Source organism: Ambystoma mexicanum, unplaced genomic scaffold, assembly GCF_040938575.1.
Source record: "Ambystoma mexicanum isolate Mex_15411 unplaced genomic scaffold, UKY_AmexF1_1 Mex_scaf4, whole genome shotgun sequence".
In the NCBI taxonomy this organism is placed as follows: Eukaryota; Metazoa; Chordata; class Amphibia; order Caudata; family Ambystomatidae; genus Ambystoma; species Ambystoma mexicanum.
Window position 1 is genome coordinate 4,251,059 of NW_027182455.1, and position 17,226 is coordinate 4,268,284.

Genomic DNA, 17,226 nt, shown 5'->3' on the forward strand with positions numbered 1-17,226 from the left:
TCAGAAGGATCTCAGGTTTGGTATAGAAGCATTGAGATATCATATCTTATGCTATCAGAAGAGTCTCAGGATTGGAATGGGAAGGAGTTGGATATCACATCTCATGCTAAAGGGAGGGTCTCAGGTTTGGAAGATAAGGATTTGGATATCACATCTCATGTTATAGGAAGGATCTCAGGTTTGGTATTAGAAGTATTGAGATATAACATCTCATGCTATCGGAAGGATCTCAGGTTTGGTATAGAAGCATTGAGATATCATATCTTATGCTATCAGAAGGGTCTCAGGATTGGAATGGGAAGGAGTTGGATATCACATCTCATGCTAAAGGGCGGGTCTCAGGTTTGGAAGGGGAAGGATTTGGATATCACATCTCATGTTATAGGATGGATCTCAGGTTTGGTATTAGAAGTATTGAGATATCACATCTCATGTTATCGGAAGGATCTCAGGTTTGGTATTAGAAGTATTGAGATATCACCTCTCATGCTATAGGAAGGGTCTCAGGATTGGAATGGGAAGGAGTTGGATATCACATCTCATGCTAAAGGAAGGGTCTCAGGTTTGGTAGAAGCATTGAGATATCACATCTCATGCTATAGGAAGGGTCTCAGGATTGGAATGGGAAGGACTTAGATATCACATATCATGCTATAGGGAGGGTCTCAGTTTTGATATTAGAAGCATTGAGATATCACATCTCATGCTATCGGAAGTGTCTCAGGATTGGAATGGGAAGGAGCTGGATATCACATCTCATGCTAAAGGAAGGGTCTCAGGTTTGGAACGGGAAGGAGTTGGATATCACATCTCATGTTATAGGAAGGGTCTCAGGTTTGGTATAAACATTGAGATATCACATCGCTGCTATCGGAAGTGTCTCATGATTGGAATCGGAAGGAGTTGGATATCCCATCTCATGTTATAGGACGGGTCTCAGGTTTTTTATTAGAATCATTGAGATATCATATTGCATGCTGTAGGAAGGGTCTAAGGATTGGAATGGGAAGGACTTGGATATCACATCTCATGCTATAGATAGGCTCTCAGGTTTGGAAAGTGAAGGAGTTGGATATCACATTTCATGTTAGAGGAAGGATCTCAGGTTTGGTATTAGAGGCATTGAGATATCACATCTCAGGCTATAGGAAGGGTCTCAGGATTGGAATGGGAAGGAGTTGGATATCACATCTCATGCTATAGGAAGGGTCTCAGGTTTGGTATAAGCATTGAGATATCACATCTCATGCTATAGGAAGGGTCCAGGATTGGAATGGAAGGAGTTGGATATCACATCTCATGTTATAGGAAGGATCTCAGGTTTGGTATTAGAAGCATTGAGACATCACATCTCATGCTATAGGAAGGGTCTCAGGATTGGAATGGGAAGGAGTTGGATATCACATCTCATGCTATAGGAAGGGTCTCAGGATTGGAATGGGAAGGAGTTGAATATGACATCTCATGCCGTAGGAAGGGTCTCAGGTTTGGTATAAACATTGAGATATCACATCTCTGCTATCAAAAGGGTCTCAGGATTGGAATGGGAAGGAGTTGGATATCCCATCTCATGTTATAGGAAGAGTCTCAGGTTTGGTATTAGAAGCATTGAGATATCACATCTCATGCTATAGGAAGTGTCTCAGGATTGGAATGGGAAGGACTTGGATATCACATCTCATGCTATAGGTAGGGTCTCAAGTTTGATATTCGAAGCATTGAGATATCACATCTCATGCTATAGGAAGGGTCTGAGGATTGGAATGGGAAGGAGTTGGATATCACATCTCATGCTATGGGAAGGGTCTCAGGTTTGGTATAAGCAGTGAGATATCACATCTCATGCTATAGGAAGTGTCTCAGGATTGGAATGGGAAGGAGTTGGATATCACATCTCATGTTATAGGAAGGATCTCATGTTTGGTATAAGCATTGAGATATCACATCTCTGCTATCGGAAGGGTCTCAGGATTGGAATGGGAAGGAGTTGGATATTCCCATCTCATGTTATAGGAAGGGTCTCAGGTTTGGTATTAGAAGCATTGAGATATCACATCTCATGCTATAGGAAGGGTCTCAGGATTGGAATGGGAAGGACTTGGATATCACATCTCATGCTATAGGGAGGGTCTCAAGTTTGATATTAGAAGCTTTGAGATATCACATCTCATGATATCGGAAGGGTCTCAGGATTGGAATGGGAAGGAGTTGGATATCACATCTCATGATAAAGGAAGGGTCTAAGGTTTGGAAGGGGAAGGATTTGGATATCACATCTCAATTTATATTACGGGTCTCAGGTTTGGTATTAGAAGCATTGAGATATCAAGTCTCATAGTATAGGAAGGGTCTCAGAATTGGAATGGGAAGGAGTTGGATATCACATCTCAAGCTATAGGAAGGGTCTCAGGATTGGAATGGGAAGGACTTGGATATCACATCTCATGCTATAGGAAGGCTCTCAGGTTTGGAAGGGGAAAGAGTTGGATATCACATTTCATGTTAGAGGTAGGATCTCAGGTTTGGTATTAGAGGCATTGAGATATCACATCTCATGCTATCAGAAGGGTCTCAGGAATGGAATGGGAAGGAGTTGGATATCACATCTCATGCTAAAGGGAGGGTCTCAGGTTTGGAAGGGGAAGGATTTGGATATCACATCTCATGTTATAGGAAGGATCTCAGGTTTGGTATTAGAAGCATTGAGATATCACATCTCATGCTATCGGAAGGATCTCAGGTTTGGTATTAGAAGCATTGAGATATCACATCTCATGCTATCAGAAGAGTCTCAGGATTGGAATAGGAAGGAGTTGGATATCACATCTCATGCTAAAGGGAGGGTCTCAGGTTTGGAAGGGGAAGGATTTGGATATCACATCTCATGTTATCGGAAGGATCTCACGTTTGGTATTAGAAGTATTGAGATATCATATCTCATGCTATAGGAAGGGTCTCAGGATTGGAATGGGAAGGAGTTGGATATCACATCTCATGCTATAGGGAGGGTCTCAGGATTGGAATGGGAAGGACTTAGATATCACATATCATGCTATAGGGAGGGTCTCAGTTTTGATATTAGAAGCATTGAGATATCACATCTCATGCTATCGGAAGTGTCTCAGGATTGGAATGGGAAGGTGCTGGATATCACATCTCATGCTAAAGGAAGGGTCTCAGGTTTGGAACGGGAAGGATTTGGATATCACATCTCATGTTATAGGAAGGGTCTCAGGTTTGGTATAAGCATTGAGATATCACATCTCTGCTATCGGAAGAGTCTCAGGATTGGAATGGGAAGGAGTTGAATATCCCATCTCATGTTATAGGACGGGTCTCAGGTTTGTTATTAGAATCATTGAGATATCATATTGCATGCTGTAGGAAGGGTCTAAGGGTTGGAATGTGAAGGACTTGGATATCACATCTCATGCTATAGATAGGCTCTTAGGTTTGGAAAGGGAAGGAGTTGGATATCACATTTCATGTTAGAGGAAGGATCTCAGGTTTGGTATTAGAAGCATAGAGATATCACATCTCATGCTATAGGAAGGGTCTCAGGATTGGAATGGGAAGCAGTTGGATATCACATCTCATGCTATAGGAAGTGTCTCAGGATTGGAATGGGAAGGACTTGGGTATCACATCTCATGCTATAGGGAGGGTCTCAAGTTTGATATTAGAAGCATTGAGATATCACATCTCATGCTATAGGAAGGGTCTCAGGATTGGAATGGGAAGGAGTTGGATATCACATCTCATGCTATAGGAAGGGTCTCAGGTTTGGTATAAGCAGTGAGATATCACATCTCATGCTATAGGAAGTGTCTCAGGATTGGAATGGGAAGGAGTAGGATATCACATCTCATGTTATAGGAAGGATCTCAGGTTTGGTATAAGCATTGAGATATCACATCTCTGCTATCGGAAGGGTCTCAGGATTGGAATGGGAAGGAGTTGGATATTCCCATCTCATGTTATAGGGAGGGTCTCAAGTTTGATATTAGAAGCATTGAGATATCACATTTCATGATATCTGAAGGGTCTCAAGATTGGAATGGGAAGGAGTTGGCTATCACATCTCATGATAAAGGAAGGGTCTAAGGTTTGGAAGGGGAAGGATTTGGATATCACATCTCATGTTATAGGACGGGTCTCAGGTTTGGTATTAGAAGCATTGAGATATCAAGTCTCATGGTATAGGAAGGGTCTCAGAATTGGAATGGGAAGGAGTTGGATATCACATCTCAAGCTATAGGAAGGGTCTCAGGATTAGAATGGGAAGGAGTTTGATATCACATCTCATGCCATAGTATGGGTCTCAGGTTTGGTAGAAGCATTGGGATATCAGATCTCATGCTATCGGAAGGGTATCGGGATTGGATTTGGAAGGAGTTGGATATCCCATCTCATGCTATAGGAAGGGTCTCAGGTTGGAATGGGAAGGAGTTGGATATCACATCTCATGTTATAGGAAGGGTCTCAGGATTGGAATGGGAAGGACTTGGATATCACATCTCATGCTATAGGAAGGCTCTCAGGTTTGCAAGGGGAAAGAGTTGGATATCACATTTCATGTTAGAGGTAGGATCTCAGGTTTGGTATTAGAAGTATTGAGATATCACATCTCATGCTATCAGAAGGATCTCAGGTTTGGTATAGAAGCATTGAGATATCATATCTTATGCTATCAGAAGAGTCTCAGGATTGGAATGGGAAGGAGTTGCATATCACATCTCATGCTAAAGGGAGGGTCTCAGGTTTGGAAGATAAGGATTTGGATATCACATCTCATGTTATAGGAAGGATCTCAGGTTTGGTATTAGAAGTATTGAGATATCACATCTCATGCTATCGGAAGGATCTCAGGTTTGGTATAGAAGCATTGAGATATCATATCTTATGCTATCAGAAGGGTCTCAGGATTGGAATGGGAAGGAGTTGGATATCACATCTCATGCTAAAGGGAGGGTCTCAGGTTTGGAAGGGGAAGGATTTGGATATCACATCTCATGTTATAGGATGGATCTCAGGTTTGGTATTAGAAGTATTGAGATATCACATCTCATGTTATCGGAAGGATCTCAGGTTTGGTATTAGAAGTATTGAGATATCACCTCTCATGCTATAGGAAGGGTCTCAGGATTGGAATGGGAAGGAGTTGGATATCACATCTCATGCTAAAGGAAGGGTCTCAGGTTTGGTAGAAGCATTGAGATATCACATCTCATGCTATAGGAAGGGTCTCAGGATTGGAATGGGAAGGACTTAGATATCACATATCATGCTATAGGGAGGGTCTCAGTTTTGATATTAGAAGCATTGAGATATCACATCTCATGCTATCGGAAGTGTCTCAGGATTGGAATGGGAAGGAGCTGGATATCACATCTCATGCTAAAGGAAGGGTCTCAGGTTTGGAACGGGAAGGAGTTGGATATCACATCTCATGTTATAGGAAGGGTCTCAGGTTTGGTATAAACATTGAGATATCACATCTCTGCTATCGGAAGTGTCTCAGGATTGGAATGGGAAGGAGTTGGATATCCCATCTCATGTTATAGGACGGGTCTCAGGTTTTTTATTAGAATCATTGAGATATCATATTGCATGCTGTAGGAAGGGTCTAAGGATTGGAATGGGAAGGACTTGGATATCACATCTCATGCTATAGATAGGCTCTCAGGTTTGGAAAGTGAAGGAGTTGGATATCACATTTCATGTTAGAGGAAGGATCTCAGGTTTGGTATTAGAGGCATTGAGATATCACATCTCAGGCTATAGGAAGGGTCTCAGGATTGGAATGGGAAGGAGTTGGATATCACATCTTATGCTATAGGAAGGGTCTCAGGTTTGGTATAAGCATTGAGATATCACATCTCATGCTATAGGAAGGGTCCAGGATTGGAATGGAAGGAGTTGGATATCACATCTCATGTTATAGGAAGGATCTCAGGTTTGGTATTAGAAGCATTGAGACATCACATCTCATGCTATAGGAAGGGTCTCAGGATTGGAATGGGAAGGAGTTGGATATCACATCTCATGCTATAGGAAGGGTCTAAGGATTGGAATGGGAAGGAGTTGAATATGACATCTCATGCCGTAGGAAGGGTCTCAGGTTTGGTATAAACGTTGAGATATCACATCTCTGCTATCAAAAGGGTCTCAGGATTGGAATGGGAAGGAGTTGGATATCCCATCTCATGTTATAGGAAGAGTCTCAGGTTTGGTATTAGAAGCATTGAGATATCACATCTCATGCTATAGGAAGTATCTCAGGATTGGAATGGGAAGGACTTGGATATCACATCTCATGCTATAGGTAGGGTCTCAAGTTTGATATTAGAAGCATTGAGATATCACATCTCATGCTATAGGAAGGGTCTGAGGATTGGAATGGGAAGGAGTTGGATATCACATCTCATGCTATGGGAAGGGTCTCAGGTTTGGTATAAGCAGTGAGATATCACATCTCATGGTATAGGAAGTGTCTCAGGATTGGAATGGGAAGGAGTTGGATATCACATCTCATGTTATAGGAAGGATCTCAGGTTTGGTATAAGCATTGAGATATCACATCTCTGCTATCGGAGTGGTCTCAGGATTGGAATGGGAAGGAGTTGGATATTCCCATCTCATGTTATAGGAAGGGTCTCAGGTTTGGTATTAGAAGCATTGAGATATCACATCTCATGCTATAGGAAGGGTCTCAGGATTGGAATGGGAAGGACTTGGATATCACATCTCATGCTATAGGGAGGGTCTCAAGTTTGATATTAGAAGCTTTGAGATATCACATCTCATGATATCGGAAGGGTCTCAGGATTGGAATGGGAAGGAGTTGGATATCACATCTCATGATAAAGGAAGGGTCTAAGGTTTGGAAGGGGAAGGATTTGGATATCACATCTCATGTTATATTACGGGTCTCAGGTTTGGTATTAGAAGCATTGAGATATCAAGTCTCATAGTATAGGAAGGGTCTCAGAATTGGAATGGGAAGGAGTTGGATATCACATCTCAAGCTATAGGAAGGGTCTCAGGATTGGAATGGGAAGGACTTGGATATCACATCTCATGCTGTAGGAAGGCTCTCAGGTTTGGAAGGGGAAAGAGTTGGATATCACATTTCATGTTAGAGGTAGGATCTCAGGTTTGGTATTAGAGGCATTGAGATATCACATCTCATGCTATCAGAAGGGTCTCAGGAATGGAATGGGAAGGAGTTGGATATCACATCTCATGCTAAAGGGAGGGTCTCAGGTTTGGAAGGGGAAGGATTTGGATATCACATCTCATGTTATAGGAAGGATCTCAGGTTTGGTATTAGAAGCATTGAGATATCACATCTCATGCTATCGGAAGGATCTCAGGTTTGGTATTAGAAGCATTGAGATATCACATCTCATGCTATCAGAAGAGTCTCAGGATTGGAATAGGAAGGAGTTGGATATCACATCTCATGCTAAAGGGAGGGTCTCAGGTTTGGAAGGGGAAGGATTTGGATATCACATATCATGTTATCGGAAGGATCTCACGTTTGGTATTAGAAGTATTGAGATATCATATCTCATGCTATAGGAAGGGTCTCAGGATTGGAATGGGAAGGAGTTGGATATCACATCTCATGCTATAGGGAGGGTCTCAGGATTGGAATGAGAAGGACTTAGATATCACATATCATGCTATAGGGGGGGTCTCAGTTTTGATATTAGAAGCATTGAGATATCACATCTCATGCTATCGGAAGTGTCTCAGGATTGGAATGGGAAGGAGCTGGATATCACATCTCATGCTAAAGGAAGGGTCTCAGGTTTGGAACGGGAAGGATTTGGATATCACATCTCATGTTATAGGAAGGGTCTCAGGTTTGGTATAAGCATTGAGATATCACATCTCTGCTATCGGAAGAGTCTCAGGATTGGAATGGGAAGGAGTTGGATATCCCATCTCATGTTATAGGACGGGTCTCAGGTTTGTTATTAGAATCATTGAGATATCATATTGCATGCTGTAGGAAGGGTCTAAGGGTTGGAATGTGAAGGACTTGGATATCACATCTCATGCTATAGATAGGCTCTTAGGTTTGGAAAGGGAAGGAGTTGGATATCACATTTCATGTTAGAGGAAGGATCTCAGGTTTGGTATTAGAAGCATAGAGATATAACATCTCATGCTATAGGAAGGGTCTCAGGATTGGAATGGGAAGCAGTTGGATATCACATCTCATGCTATAGGAAGGGTCTCAGGTTTGGTATAAGCATTGAGATATCACATCTCATGCTATAGGAAGGGTCTCAGGATTGGAATGGGAAGGACTTGGATATCACATCTCATGCTATAGGGAGGGTCTCAAGTTTGATATTAGAAGCTTTGAGATATCACATCTCATGATATCGGAAGGGTCTCAGGATTGGAATGGGAAGGAGTTGGATATCACATCTCATGATAAAGGAAGGGTCTAAGGTTTGGAAGGGGAAGGATTTGGATATCACATCTCATGTTATATTACGGGTCTCAGGTTTGGTATTAGAAGCATTGAGATATCAAGTTTCATAGTATAATGAAGGGTCTCAGAATTGGAATGGGAAGGAGTTGGATATCACATCTCAAGCTATAGGAAGGGTCTCAGGATTGGAATGGGAAGGACTTGGATATCACATCTCATGCTATAGGAAGGCTCTCAGGTTTGGAAGGGGAAAGAGTTGGATATCACATTTCATGTTAGAGGTAGGATCTTAGGTTTGGTATTAGAGGCATTGAGATATCACATCTCATGCTATCAGAAGGGTCTCAGGAATGGAATGGGAAGGAGTTGGATATCACATCTCATGCTAAAGGGAGGGTCTCAGGTTTGGAAGGGGAAGGATTTGGATATCACATCTCATGTTATAGGAAGGATCTCAGGTTTGGTATTAGAAGCATTGAGATATCACATCTCATGCTATCGGAAGGATCTCAGGTTTGGTATTAGAAGCATTGAGATATCACATCTCATGCTATAGGAAGGGTCTCAGGATTGGAATGGGAAGGAGTTGGATATCACATCTCATGCTATAGGGAGGGTCTCAGGTTTGTTATTAGAATCATTGAGATATCATATTGCATGCTGTAGGAAGGGTCTAAGGGTTGGAATGTGAAGGACTTGGATATCACATCTCATGCTATAGATAGGCTCTTAGGTTTGGAAAGGGAAGGAGTTGGATATCACATTTCATGTTAGAGGAAGGATCTCAGGTTTGGTATTAGAAGCATAGAGATATCACATCTCATGCTATAGGAAGAGTCTCAGGATTGGAATGGGAAGCAGTTGGATATCACATCTCATGCTGTAGGAAGGGTCTCAGGTTTGGTATAAGCATTGAGATATCACATCTCATGCTATAGGAAGGGTCTCAGGATTGGAATGGGAAGGACTTGGATATCACATCTCATGCTATAGGGAGGGTCTCAAGTTTGATATTAGAAGCTTTGAGATATCACATCTCATGATATCGGAAGGGTCTCAGGATTGGAATGGGAAGGAGTTGGATATCACATCTCATGATAAAGGAAGGGTCTAAGGTTTGGAAGGGGAAGGATTTGGATATCACATCTCATGTTATATTACGGGTCTCAGGTTTGGTATTAGAAGCATTGAGATATCAAGTTTCATAGTATAGGAAGGGTCTCAGAATTGGAATGGGAAGGAGTTGGATATCACATCTCAAGCTATAGGAAGGGTCTCAAGATTGGAATGGGAAGGACTTGGATATCACATCTCATGCTATAGGAAGGCTCTCAGGTTTGGAAGGGGAAAGAGTTGGATATCACATTTCATGTTAGAGGTAGGATCTTAGGTTTGGTATTAGAGGCATTGAGATATCACATCTCATGCTATCAGAAGGGTCTCAGGAATGGAATGGGAAGGAGTTGGATACCACATCTCATGCTAAAGGGAGGGTCTCAGGTTTGGAAGGGGAAGGATTTGGATATCACATCTCATGTTATAGGAAGGATCTCAGGTTTGGTATTAGAAGCATTGAGATATCACATCTCATGCTATCGGAAGGATCTCAGGTTTGGTATTAGAAGCATTGAGATATGACATCTCATGCTATAGGAAGGGTCTCAGGATTGGAATGGGAAGGAGTTGGATATCACATCTCATGCTATAGGGAGGGTCTCAGGTTTGGAAGATAAGGATTTGGATATCACATCTCATGTTATAGGAAGGATCTCAGGTTTGGTATTAGAAGTATTGAGATATCACATCTCATGCTATCGGAAGGATCTCAGGTTTGGTATAGAAGCATTGAGATATCACATCTCATGCTATCGGAAGGATCTCAGGTTTGGTATTAGAAGCATTGAGATATCACATCTCATGCTATAGGAAGGGTCTCAGGATTGGAATGGCAAGGAGTTGGATATCACATCTCATGCTATAGGGAGGGACTCAGGTTTGGAAGATAAGGATTTGGATATCACATCTCATGTTAGAGGTAGGATCTCAGGTTTGGTATTAGAAGTATTGAGATATCACATCTCATTATATCGGAAGGGTCTCAGGATTGGAATGGGAAGGAGTTGGATATCACATCTCATGATAAAGGAAGGGTCTAAGGTTTGGAAGGGGAAGGATTTGGATATCACATCTCATGTTATATTACGGGTCTCAGGTTTGGTATTAGAAGCATTGAGATATCAAGTTTCATAGTATAGGAAGGGTCTCAGAATTGGAATGGGAAGGAGTTGGATATCACATCTCAAGCTATAGGAAGGGTCTCAGGATTGGAATGGGAAGGACTTGGATATCACATCTCATGCTATAGGAAGGCTCTCAGGTTTGGAAGGGGAAAGAGTTGGATATCACATTTCATGTTAGAGGTAGGATCTTAGGTTTGGTATTAGAGGCATTGAGATATCACATCTCATGCTATCGGAAGAGTCTCAGGATTGGAATGGGAAGGAGTTGAATATCCCATCTCATGTTATAGGACGGGTCTCAGGTTTGTTATTAGAATCATTGAGATATCATATTGCATGCTGTAGGAAGGGTCTAAGGGTTGGAATGTGAAGGACTTGGATATCACATCTCATGCTATAGATAGGCTCTTAGGTTTGGAAAGGGAAGGAGTTGGATATCACATTTCATGTTAGAGGAAGGATCTCAGGTTTGGTATTAGAAGCATAGAGATAACACATCTCATGCTATAGGAAGGGTCTCAGGATTGGAATGGGAAGCAGTTGGATATCACATCTCATGCTATAGGAAGTGTCTCAGGATTGGAATGGGAAGGACTTGGGTATCACATCTCATGCTATAGGGAGGGTCTCAAGTTTGATATTAGAAGCATTGAGATATCACATCTCATGCTATAGGAAGGGTCTCAGGATTGGAATGGGAAGGAGTTGGATATCACATCTCATGCTATAGGAAGGGTCTCAGGTTTGGTATAAACAGTGAGATATCACATCTCATGCTATAGGAAGTGTCTCAGGATTGGAATGGGAAGGAGTTGGATATCACATCTCATGTTATAGGAAGGATCTCAGGTTTGGTATAAGCATTGAGATATCACATCTCTGCTATCGGAAGGGTCTCAGGATTGGAATGGGAAGGAGTTGGATATTCCCATCTCATGTTATAGGGAGGGTCTCAAGTTTGATATTAGAAGCATTGAGATATCACATTTCATGATATCGGAAGGGTCTCAAGATTGGAATGGGAAGGAGTTGGCTATCACATCTCATGATAAAGGAAGGGTCTAAGGTTTGGAAGGGGAAGCATTTGGATATCACATCTCATGTTATAGGACGGGTCTCAGGTTTGGTATTAGAAGCATTGAGATATCAAGTCTCATGGTATAGGAAGGGTCTCAGAATTGGAATGGGAAGGAGTTGGATATCACATCTCAAGCTATAGGAAGGGTCTCAGGATTAGAATGGGAAGGAGTTTGATATCACATCTCATGCCATAGTATGGGTCTCAGGTTTGGTAGAAGCATTGGGATATCAGATCTCATGCTATCGGAAGGTTATCGGGATTGTATTTGGAAGGAGTTGGATATCCCATCTCATGCTATAGGAAGGGTCTCAGGTTGGAATGGGAAGGAGTTGGGTATCACATCTCATGTTATAGGAAGGGTCTCAGGATTGGAATGGGAAGGACTTGGATATCACATCTCATGCTATAGGAAGGCTCTCAGGTTTGCAAGGGGAAAGAGTTGGATATCACATTTCATGTTAGAGGTAGGATCTCAGGTTTGGTATTAGAAGTATTGAGATATCACATCTCATGCTATCAGAAGGATCTCAGGTTTGGTATAGAAGCATTGAGATATCATATCTTATGCTATCAGAAGAGTCTCAGGATTGGAATGGGAAGGAGTTGGATATCACATCTCATGCTAAAGGGAGGGTCTCAGGTTTGGAAGATAAGGATTTGGATATCACATCTCATGTTATAGGAAGGATCTCAGGTTTGGTATTAGAAGTATTGAGATATAACATCTCATGCTATCGGAAGGATATCAGGTTTGGTATAGAAGCATTGAGATATCATATCTTATGCTATCAGAAGGGTCTCAGGATTGGAATGGGAAGGAGTTGGATATCACATCTCATGCTAAAGGGCGGGTCTCAGGTTTGGAAGGGGAAGGATTTGGATATCACATCTCATGTTATAGGATGGATCTCAGGTTTGGTATTAGAAGTATTGAGATATCACATCTCATGTTATCGGAAGGATCTCAGGTTTGGTATTAGAAGTATTGAGATATCACCTCTCATGCTATAGGAAGGGTCTCAGGATTGGAATGGGAAGGAGTTGGATATCACATCTCATGCTAAAGGAAGGGTCTCAGGTTTGGTAGAAGCATTGAGATATCACATCTCATGCTATAGGAAGGGTCTCAGGATTGGAATGGGAAGGAGTTGAATATCACATCTCATGCTAAAGGAAGGGTCTCAGGTTTGGTAGAAGCATTGAGATATCACATCTCATGCTATCGGAAGTGTCTCAGGATTGGAATGGGAAGGAGCTGGATATCACATCTCATGCTAAAGGAAGGGTCTCAGGTTTGGAACGGGAAGGAGTTGGATATCACATCTCATGTTATAGGAAGGGTCTCAGGTTTGGTATAAACATTGAGATATCACATCGCTGCTATCGGAAGTGTCTCAGGATTGGAATGGGAAGGAGTTGGATATCCCATCTCATGTTATAGGACGGGTCTCAGGTTTTTTATTAGAATCATTGAGATATCATATTGCATGCTGTAGGAAGGGTCTAAGGATTGGAATGGGAAGGACTTGGATATCACATCTCATGCTATAGATAGGCTCTCAGGTTTGGAAAGTGAAGGAGTTGGATATCACATTTCATGTTAGAGGAAGGATCTCAGGTTTGGTATTAGAGGCATTGAGATATCACATCTCAGGCTATAGGAAGGGTCTCAGGATTGGAATGGGAAGGAGTTGGATATCACATCTCATGCTATAGGAAGGGTCTCAGGTTTGGTATAAGCATTGAGATATCACATCTCATGCTATAGGAAGGGTCCAGGATTGGAATGGAAGGAGTTGGATATCACATCTCATGTTATAGGAAGGATCTCAGGTTTGGTATTAGAAGCATTGAGACATCACATCTCATGCTATAGGAAGGGTCTCAGGATTGGAATGGGAAGGAGTTGGATATCACATCTCATGCTATAGGAAGGGTCTCAGGATTGGAATGGGAAGGAGTTGAATATGACATCTCATGCCGTAGGAAGGGTCTCAGGTTTGGTATAAACATTGAGATATCACATCTCTGCTATCAAAAGGGTCTCAGGATTGGAATGGGAAGGAGTTGGATATCCCATCTCATGTTATAGGAAGAGTCTCAGGTTTGGTATTAGAAGCATTGAGATATCACATCTCATGCTATAGGAAGTGTCTCAGGATTGGAATGGGAAGGACTTGGATATCACATCTCATGCTATAGGTAGGGTCTCAAGTTTGATATTCGAAGCATTGAGATATCACATCTCATGCTATAGGAAGGGTCTGAGGATTGGAATGGGAAGGAGTTGGATATCACATCTCATGCTATGGGAAGGGTCTCAGGTTTGGTATAAGCAGTGAGATATCACATCTCATGCTATAGGAAGTGTCTCAGGATTGGAATGGGAAGGAGTTGGATATCACATCTCATGTTATAGGAAGGATCTCATGTTTGGTATAAGCATTGAGATATCACATCTCTGCTATCGGAAGGGTCTCAGGATTGGAATGGGAAGGAGTTGGATATTCCCATCTCATGTTATAGGAAGGGTCTCAGGTTTGGTATTAGAAGCATTGAGATATCACATCTCATGCTATAGGAAGGGTCTCAGGATTGGAATGGGAAGGACTTGGATATCACATCTCATGCTATAGGGAGGGTCTCAAGTTTGATATTAGAAGCTTTGAGATATCACATCTCATGATATCGGAAGGGTCTCAGGATTGGAATGGGAAGGAGTTGGATATCACATCTCATGATAAAGGAAGGGTCTAAGGTTTGGAAGGGGAAGGATTTGGATATCACATCTCATGTTATATTACGGGTCTCAGGTTTGGTATTAGAAGCATTGAGATATCAAGTCTCATAGTATAGGAAGGGTCTCAGAATTGGAATGGGAAGGAGTTGGATATCACATCTCAAGCTATAGGAAGGGTCTCAGGATTGGAATGGGAAGGACTTGGATATCACATCTCATGCTATAGGAAGGCTCTCAGGTTTGGAAGGGGAAAGAGTTGGATATCACATTTCATGTTAGAGGTAGGATCTCAGGTTTGGTATTAGAGGCATTGAGATATCACATCTCATGCTATCAGAAGGGTCTCAGGAATGGAATGGGAAGGAGTTGGATATCACATCTCATGCTAAAGGGAGGGTCTCAGGTTTGGAAGGGGAAGGATTTGGATATCACATCTCATGTTATAGGAAGGATCTCAGGTTTGGTATTAGAAGCATTGAGATATCACATCTCATGCTATCGGAAGGATCTCAGGTTTGGTATTAGAAGCATTGAGATATCACATCTCATGCTATCAGAAGAGTCTCAGGATTGGAATAGGAAGGAGTTGGATATCACATCTCATGCTAAAGGGAGGGTCTCAGGTTTGGAAGGGGAAGGATTTGGATATCACATCTCATGTTATCGGAAGGATCTCACGTTTGGTATTAGAAGTATTGAGATATCATATCTCATGCTATATGAAGGGTCTCAGGATTGGAATGGGAAGGAGTTGGATATCACATCTCATGCTATAGGGAGGGTCTCAGGATTGGAATGGGAAGGACTTAGATATCACATATCATGCTATAGGGAGGGTCTCAGTTTTGATATTAGAAGCATTGAGATATCACATCTCATGCTATCGGAAGTGTCTCAGGATTGGAATGGGAAGGAGCTGGATATCACATCTCATGCTAAAGGAAGGGTCTCAGGTTTGGAACGGGAAGGATTTGGATATCACATCTCATGTTATAGGAAGGGTCTCAGGTTTGGTATAAGCATTGAGATATCACATCTCTGCTATCGGAAGAGTCTCAGGATTGGAATGGGAAGGAGTTGGATATCCCATCTCATGTTATAGGAAGGATCTCAGGTTTGGTATTAGAAGCATTGAGATATCACATCTCATGCTATAGGAAGGGTCTCAGGATTGGAATGGGAAGCAGTTGGATATCACATCTCATGCTATAGGAAGGGTCTCAGGTTTGGTATAAGCATTGAGATATCACATCTCATGCTATAGGAAGGGTCTCAGGATTGGAATGGGAAGGACTTGGATATCACATATCATGCTATAGGGAGGGTCTCAAGTTTGATATTAGAAGCTTTGAGATATCACATCTCATGATATCGGAAGGGTCTCAGGATTGGAATGGGAAGGAGTTGGATATCACATCTCATGATAAAGGAAGGGTCTAAGGTTTGGAAGGGGAAGGATTTGGATATCACATCTCATGTTATATAACGGGTCTCAGGTTTGGTATTAGAAGCATTGAGATATCAAGTCTCATAGTATAGGAAGGGTCTCAGAATTGGAATGGGAAGATGTTGGATATCACATCTCAAGCTATAGGAAGGGTCTCAGGATTGGAATGGGAAGGACTTGGATATCACATCTCATGCTATAGGAAGGCTCTCAGGTTTGGAAGGGGAAAGAGTTGGATATCACATTTCATGTTAGAGGTAGGATCTCAGGTTTGGTATTAGAGGCATTGAGATATCACATCTCATGCTATCAGAAGGGTCTCAGGAATGGAATGGGAAGGAGTTGGATATCACATCTCATGCTAAAGGGAGGGTCTCAGGTTTGGAAGGGGAAGGATTTGGATATCACATCTCATGTTATAGGAAGGATCTCAGGTTTGGTATTAGAAGCATTGAGATATCACATCTCATGCTATCGGAAGGATCTCAGGTTTGGTATTAGAAGCATTGAGAAATCACATCTCATGCTATCAGAAGAGTCTCAGGATTGGAATAGGAAGGAGTTGGATATCACATCTCATGCTAAAGGGAGGGTCTCAGGTTTGGAAGGGGAAGGATTTGGATATCACATCTCATGTTATCGGAAGGATCTCACGTTTGGTATTAGAAGTATTGAGATATCATATCTCATGCTATAGGAAGGGTCTCAGGATTGGAATGAGAAGGAGTTGGATATCACATCTCATGCTATAGGGAGGGTCTCAGGATTGGAATGGGAAGGACTTAGATATCACATATCATGCTATAGGGAGGGTCTCAGTTTTGATATTAGAAGCATTGAGATATCACATCTCATGCTATCGGAAGTGTCTCAGGATTGGAATGGGAAGGAGCTGGATATCACATCTCATGCTAAAGGAAGGGTCTCAGGTTTGGAACGGGAAGGATTTGGATATCACATCTCATGTTATAGGAAGGGTCTCAGGTTTGGAATAAGCATTGAGATATCACATCTCTGCTATCGGAAGTGTCTCAGGATTGGAATGGGAATTAGTTGGATATCCCATCTCATGTTATAGGACGGGTCTCAGGTTTGTTATTAGAATCATTGAGATATCATATTGCATGCTGTAGGAAGGGTCTAAGGGTTGGAATGTGAAGGACTTGGATATCACATCTCATGCTATAGATAGGCTCTTAGGTTTGGAAAGGGAAGGAGTTGGATATCACATTTCATGTTAGAGGAAGGATCTCAGGTTTGGTATTA